This window comes from Oryzias latipes, chromosome 13 (assembly GCF_053564925.1).
Source record: "Oryzias latipes strain Hd-rR chromosome 13, Olatipes_Hd-rR_3.1".
NCBI lineage: Eukaryota > Metazoa > Chordata > Actinopteri > Beloniformes > Adrianichthyidae > Oryzias > Oryzias latipes.
In genome coordinates this window covers 9,242,801-9,251,154 of record NC_136249.1, presented here as the reverse complement: position 1 = coordinate 9,251,154, position 8,354 = coordinate 9,242,801, and positions in this window count along the sequence as shown.

Here is an 8,354-nt window from a genome sequence, read left to right as displayed (position 1 = left end):
GATGTCGTTCACTCGCTCCATGAAAGGATACAACGTAGCTTGGATGTCATTGAGGATTTTTTTTAATGTCATCGCTGTTAAATAGTACATGGAGGATTTTGGTCTTTGTTATATTTGCCAAACCTTCTATCGCTCAAAGAGAGCTTACACTTTTTTTCTCCAGAGTTCATCATTCATCATTCGGCCATGGCTTGAATATTTCCTGGTCAACAGCTTCAGCATAACTACAGAAGCACAGATCCACCCCATAACTGTGATCACTCACCAGTGTCCCTGATTCTAAAAAACAAAACATCAGCATCTTCATCAAGGAGCTGGAGGTTCAATACAGCATTGCTCAGAGACCCTGACTTTATTGACTATGTTGTTTAAAAATGGTCCTTATACTATACTATACTGGTCCTATACTAAAATAACGACCACACAGGAATTTCCCCATGCCTTTTTTGTAGGTTGGGAAAGTGGTCATGACAGGCAAAATAATCTCCTTCTCATCCCATAAAAAAAAGAAAACTCAAAGATAGTGGATTTAGAGCAAAAAAATAAATTGCTAGAAGAAGCTCACAGCAACTTTCCGGATGAACAAAATCTGCAACAAATAAGGAAAGTTAGACTTGAACTAAATGAAATAATTAATCAAAGAACACAGTTTAAATACAGAGATTATGCCAAGAGAAGTTTGATAGCAGTAACAAATCTGGGACATTTTTGGCAAATCAACTCAAACGAAACAAGGAAGCATCTTCATATCTACGGGGAATCAGACTTGAAATATTGGATTGGGCAACTATACATTAGGACTTTAACACTGTCCATATAACCTAACCTGACAGAATCAAATTTAAAAGGATTTATGCTGCAGTAACAGGCAAACATATGCTTTCTATGCAACTGTAATTGTCACTTTAAAAGTTATAATAAATAAATAAATCATGAGTTATTTAACATTAAGCAGTTACAATTTATTTTTCACTCAAGTTTCATGTATAAATTATAACTGGCCCTTTGAGGACAGCCACTAAGCTGATGTGGCCCTCGGTGAAAATGAGTTTGACACCCCTGGCCTAGACCAACGGAATAACAAATTACAAACAACAACAAACAAATTACTGAAGAAGGGTTACACAAGTCACAAACCACCATGCCTAGCAAAATAGCCCAAGGACCATATAGCTTCCCAGAAGAATTTTATAAAGAGTTTTGGTATAGTTTAGTTCCCACTTTGCCTAGAATGACATCAGAAATGAAAATGAACTGAATTAAATGAAAATTTAAATGAAATGAAATGAAAATGAACTCCACTTACATTATTTTACTTCTGAAACTTGTGTGAAATATCTCACATCACCATCCAGCTACCAACCCATATCCCTGAACAATGCAGACCTGAAAATAATCTGCAAAGTTTAGGCAGGAAGGCTGAAGAAGGTAATTTGTACATCCTGACCAAACAGGCTTTATAAAGGGTAGACATTCATCCACTAACATTTGCAAATTAATCAACCTCATAGATTACACAGTTATCAATAACCAAGAAGCAACCATTGTGTCACTGGATGCAGAAAAGACTTTTGATCAGGTTGACTGGAAATTTCTAATGGCCACCTTGATTAAATTTGGCTTTGGACAATCCTTTATTAACTGAATTAAAATATTATACGCCTCTCCTGACGCTCATGTCAGAACAAACAATCAATCATCTTCAAGCTATAACTTTTGAAGAGGGACCAGACAAGGCTGTCCACTTTCACCCTATCTGTTCGCACTCTTTATTGAACCTCTAGCTGCTGCATTTAGGCAAAGCCAAGATATTGAATGCATTCAGAACATAAAATGAACCTTTACGCAGATGATGTTTTATTATTTACTCCAAACACAATCTTCCATTTGCACACCTACCTCCCTAAGTTAATTAATGCCCCTTAGTTTCAAAATACTCCATTAATTGGACTAAGAGCAAAGTTCTGCCAATTAATTGTAAAAATCTAAACCCATCATCTATTAAATTACAAACAGGTAATTTGGTTATATTTTATTCTTCTAGGCTTTCTGATCTATTCAACCCAAACTTCACCCAACTCCTTAAAACTAGGGTTTACGCGTATAAGATGTTGGCAGGGAAAGCATACATGGAGCGCCACAATCAAGTGGCTGGAATAACATACAGAAACATATGTGCAGAATATGGACTGGAAACCCCAAGGTCAAAATGGGAAACACCTCCGGAGGTGGTAGAGAATGAGAGAGCAAAGATCCTGTCCATGGTGTCAGATCCAGACTGACAGGATGGTAAAGGCAAACCAACCAGACATTGTGGTGATGGATAAAGAACAGAGGAAAGCCGTTGTGAATCAGAATCAGAATTCTTTAAAATCATTGTACACAAGAAGCTTATTACAACGAAAATTCCTGATGCTCTCCAGCTGCTTGAGCAAAATAAAATAAAGTGACATACAATAGATAATAGAAAATATGTGGAACTATGGATATATACATTTTTACAACTTACATACATGTATTGCACATAACTTTTTTTTTCTATTGCACTCCCAGACTGTTAAATATTGCACATGATCGGTATATGTTACAGTGTTTATATTTTTTGAGATTCATGTTTTGTTTAGGACGTTGACAGCTCTGGAAAAAAAAGGTTTTTTAGTTTGTTGGTGCAAGCTTTGGGTGTTCTGTACCGCTGGCCTGACGGTAGCAGTTGGAACAGGTGGTGGTTGGGATGGTGGGAGTCTTTGATAATTTGTTTGGCTCTGCTTGTGTAGCGAGAGCTGGCAATGTCCTCTAGGCTGGGCAGGGGGGAGCCGGTGATTTTCTGTGCTGAGTTCATCACCCTCTGCAGCGCTTTCCTGTCCGCGGCTGAGCATCCTGCATACCAGGCTGTGATTCAGTACATCAGGATGCTCTCTATGGTGGCTCTGTAGAAGGTCACCAGAAGCTTCTTGTCTAGGTTGTTCGTCCTAAGTATTCTCAGGAAGTGGACTCGCTGCTGGGCCTTCCGTACTGCCGCCGTGGTGTTTGCATTCCAGGATAGTGACTAGCACACCCATCAGTGGTGGATGTGGCAGTGCCAAGTAATGGAAACATCAGGAAGAAGGAACATGACAAACTGGAGAAATACAAGGGACTCAGAGAAGAACTGGAGAAAGCATGGAAAGTGAAGGTGGCAGAGGTGCCTGTGGTAATTGGCGCACTCAGGGCAGTAACCCCCAAGCTGGAGGAGTGAATACAATAGATGCCTGGAAAGACCTCAGACCTCTCAGTCCAGAAAAGCACAGTGCTAGGAACAGCTAGGATCCTCAAGCTCCCAGGCCTCTGGTAAAGGACCACAAATATCCATTGTTATTTCATTCTGTGACTTTGAATGTTCCAAATTTTGTGGACATGGTCATGTTGCTGTCGCAGATGAATGTGACCTTTTTGCATATTTTTGAATTGCATGTTGACGTTACTGATAATGATCATGAAGTACCTCATAAACCATGAGAGACAAGGAATTACATGTCATACCCGGCCAAACAAGGTCTGCATCAGGTGCTGGGAACCAGATCACCCTGATGGAAAGTGAGATACTGGAACAAGACGGTTATGGACTACATCGCGGGGTTTTCTTAAGAAGACCAGGAAAACGTGAAAACCAAAACGTGAAGGCAAGCCAGGAGAGATTTCATAGTTTTTTTTTCCCTTTTAATAATCTTTGGGACATTCAAAAAAAAATAAAGCAGGGATGAGGGCAAAAATAACATAAAGATATTTTTCGGACTTCAGATCACTTCACCTTCCTTGTGTGTTTGCTTCAAACTGGCACTCCTTCTGCCCATTTCTGTTTCTCTACTCAAACTCTGACCAAACAAAAACTCTCACATAAATAACAGAGGAAAGCCGTTAGTGGTGGATGTGGCAGTGCCAAGTGATGGAAACATCAGGAAGAAGGAACATGAGAAACTGGAGAAATACAAGGGACTCAGAAAGGAAATGGAGAAAGCATGGAAAGTGAAGGTGGCAGAGGTGCCTGTGGTAATTGGAGCACTCGGGGCAGTAACCCCCAAGCTGGAGGAGTGAATACAATAGATGCCTGGAAAGACCTCAGACCTCTCAGTCCAGAAAAGTGCAGTGCTAGGAACAGCTAAGATCCTCAAGCTCCCAGGCCTCTGGTAAAGGACCACAATTATCCATTGTTATTTCATTCTGTGACTTTGAATGTTCCAAATTTTGTGGACATGGTCATGTTGCTGTCGCAGATGAATGTGACCTATTTGCATATTTTTTTAATTGCATGTTGACGCTACTGATAATGATCATGAAGTACCTCATAAACCATGAGAGACAATGAATTACATGTCATACCCGTCCAAACAAGGTCTGCATCAGGTGCTGGGAACCAGATCGCCAGAGAACCAGATGTTTACTTCAAACTGGCACTCCTTCTGCCCATTTCTGTCTCTCTACTCAAACTCTGACTAAACACAAACTCTCACATAAATAAGAGGAAAGCCCTTAGTGGTGGATGTGGCAGTGCCAAGTAATGGAAACATCAGGAAGTAGAAACATGAGAAACTGGAGAAATACAAGGGACTCAGAAAGGAACTGGAGAAAGCATGGAAAGTGAAGTTGAGAGTGGTGACCATGGTAATTGGCGCACTCGGGGCAGTAACCCCTAAGCTGGAGGAGTGGTTACAGCAGTCCCTGGAAAGACTCCAAACTTGCAAAAATGTTAGTAGCTAGGGCTGTTAATTTGAGGTACCCTGGCAATAAATACTGATAAAATGTGTCCAGACCTACGGAGACAAATTTGCCCTTCAAATCTGCGTCACATTGCAAATCCATTATTTCTAGCTGTGTGTCGGCCGACAGATCAGAAGCTTTAACTGTGAAAGGTGAGCGAAAAACAGAAAATTCTCAAACTGCCACAGTAATCCTGCAATCTTGTCTATGTACTGTTTCACGTCCACATCAGGTCTGGTCACACACACATCTCTCAGACAGGGTAAATGAGCAGGGTTGCTACTTGCAAGTTGCGTCTCCCACACCGTCAGCTTCAACTTAAATGCATGTCTGTTGTCAGAAAACTGTGTGACAACTTTTTTACGGCCTTGCAACATTTTGTTTAGATTATTCAAGTGTTCAGTAATATCAAACAAAAATACAAGGACCTGCAGCCATTCCTGAGATTGTAATTCCAACACTGGTTTTCCTTTTTTGTCAATGAACTGTCTGATTTCCTCTCGTAGATCAAATAAATGCCTCACCCCAGTGCCTTGGCTTAACCATCTCACTTCAGTGTGGCTTGGCAGGCTGTGGGTAATGTTGCTGTCGCTGAGAAATGTGGAAAACTGACAATGGTTTGGACCTCTAGCTTTACGGTGCGAACAACCACCTCCATGACGTGGTTCATTTTCAAGGACTTACAACACAATGCCCCCTGGTGCAAAATACAGTCACATGTCCAGAAATGATCTCCTCCAATAAGGGCTTGTACTTTCTCTCTGAACTTTGTCATGACACCCGCTTTCTTTCCAATCATGGATGGTGCACCATCTGTAGCCAGGCTGACAGCACGGGACCAGTCCACTCCAACTCTGTCCAGTGCAGCAACAACAGAGCAGAAAATGTCCTTGGCTGTTGAGGTGTCCATCATGGGCACCAACTCAAGTAACTCTTCAGTAACAGTCAATGTTTCATCAACTTCACGAATAAATATGGCCAGTTGAGCCAAATGTATTTCAATTGGCTGTCTAAAACTGCCGATAGTTCCAAAATCCTCTCTGCTATTGTATTCCTCGTCAAGCTTATATTGGCAAACTCCTTTTGCTTCTCAGGACATACGAGTTCAGTCGCCTTCATCATGCATCTTTTAACAAAGTCACCATCAGAATACGGCTTTGATGCTAATGCTATTTTGCTAGCAATTAAGTAGCTGGCTTTAACCGTGGCTTCACTAACTTCTCGACTCTGGGTAAATGTTGACTGCTGTTTCCTTAGACCCCCCAGCAATTCGTTGATCTTATCTCTTCTCAGTTATCCATACAAGCTGTCTTGTAGTGGCGCTGAATATAATATTCCTTAAATACCGAGACTGGTTGCAAACACACCAAGCGTCTCCATAAATAAATAAGACGTGGTCCATTTTTCTATGAAAATATGACAGTCTTCATCTATGTTTCTCTGTTTTGATAACGGCATTTTGACTAATGAGGGTGCAGGGGGGAGGTAGAGAACAGGGTAGAACATCATCGTAACAAGCAGCAGATACTGTCTGCTATTTGGTCTGTCTCAGTGATGCGGATTGTCTTCTACTCTGCCCAAAACGGACTTCCAGAATTGCATTTAATTAAAAATAATTAATTTTATGTCTTTAATGCATTTTTATCTTTCAAATTATCCTTGATCTGATCGAACCTCCTTGCGGGCCGCTTCTGGTCCACGGGCCGTATGTGTGACACCCCTGCTCTCAAACCACTATAACCTATTCTCTCGGGCGGCCTCATCCAGCTTGAAACATTACATAACTTGCACTCACCATCATTACTTTCACATCATCTTGCTTTTTCTTCTGACTGCAAACTTTTTCTGCATGTGTAGCAAAATTCACAGACTCCTGTAATCCTAAAGTAAGAAACTGGATCATGTTTTTCTATGAATTGTCTGATAGGTGTTCTGGAGTTCTGATATACTGCATTCTTTAACTGTTGTTTGAACACTGTTTCACTTTTATTAAACCGTACTGGCTCGCAATGTGTAATTTCCTTAATTAAGTAGTAATTTCTGCTTCTTCCTCACCATCGTGGAAATCTTCCTCAGTACATCCACTGATCAGCATTGTGCCACATTCGTTTCGGTTGGAATTCTAAGCATGTGAGATATTCCCACTCACACGTACACATATGAACTGGCATTGACTTACATGTTTTCACTGGGTTCACGCCCTGTAGTCGGCTATTTTAGGCCTGTCTACTGACTCTCAGTCTCACCACGCACTTTACTGTGGTGAAAATCATACTCACCACTCCTGGGGCCTCATTTATAAAACTTTGCGTAGGATTTGCGTCAGAAGTGGCGTACGGATGAAACATAGGACGTGCGTACGCACAGAAATATTCGGATTTATTAAACCGTGCGCACGCACATCCTACGCATCTTTCCCTTTATAAATCACAACCGATTCTAAATGCAGCGCAGCTTTTGCGGCTACATGACACGCCCATAGTTGCCCATAAATAGTCCGTGAAACGCCCACAAATTAATATTCATGGCTTGCTAAATCTTGGCAAACACAGAGAGGAAATCAAAAAAACGTAACTTCACTCAATGTGAAGTAAAAGTTATCGTTGGCGAGGTGGAAAAGAGGAGAAAAATGTTGTTTGGAGGGCACAGTGTGGGCATTACTAATGCCAAAATGGCACGTGAGCGGCAAACGGTGGCAGACGCCGTAAATGCTGTAGCCTCACAACCTCGGACCGTGGCCGAAATAAAAAAGAAATGAAAGAAATGATCGGACATCAAAGTCGAGGCAAAAAAACGTCTAGTGCTGCATCGGCAGAGTGTGTCCGCCACGTGAGGGGGTGGGGGGGACCGGAGCTGACCCCTCTTGATGAGAAACTGGCCGCTATTAATCCCTATTAAGTCCCCCTTATCGGCGTCCTCCTCCGCCTCAGTCACCTGACTGAGACGGAGGGGACGCCGACGCGCCAGGGTCAGGGTGACACAGGTAAGAGAAATAATTAAAATGAATGCAGTCAAGTCACATGTATGCAGGCTACACAATTACAGATTATTAATATAGAACAATTTTATTTTAGTTGCTGGGTGTTCCAGCGGGGCCAGTGGTTACGATGCTGCAGCTGAGCAGCCGTCTGGCCCCAGCGTCTCCACGGCACGCGGCTCTCAACCCTCCAGCAGTGGACGCGTCCTCACCGATGCAGTCCTTGAAATGCAGAGGGAAGTCAGTAGTTCAATCAGAGAGGTGGCCAAGGAGTTGGGCGAAATCAAGATCGCCCTGACTGAAATAAACTGCACGATGAGGGAATTCTTAAATAAATAATATTTTCCACACCTCTTTTTCTTTATAAGCGACGCATCACTTCCAAACGCTGGCGCACAGCAGCAGCAAATGGCTCAAATGCGTGGGGATGGGGTTCAGGGTCGGGGCCAACACAGCAATCAGCGCCAGGGGGTAGAGGCACGTTTTTAAGCTGTGCCACATTGTGTAGCACAGCACATGCCAGCACGATTTGGCACACACTGTCACTTTCACGTGTTTCTTCCATCTGCCGACGGTGTCGCCGTTTCTCATTTCACCCGTTTTTGTGCGTACGCCTGGGTCAGAGCTTGCGTGAAGGACCGCA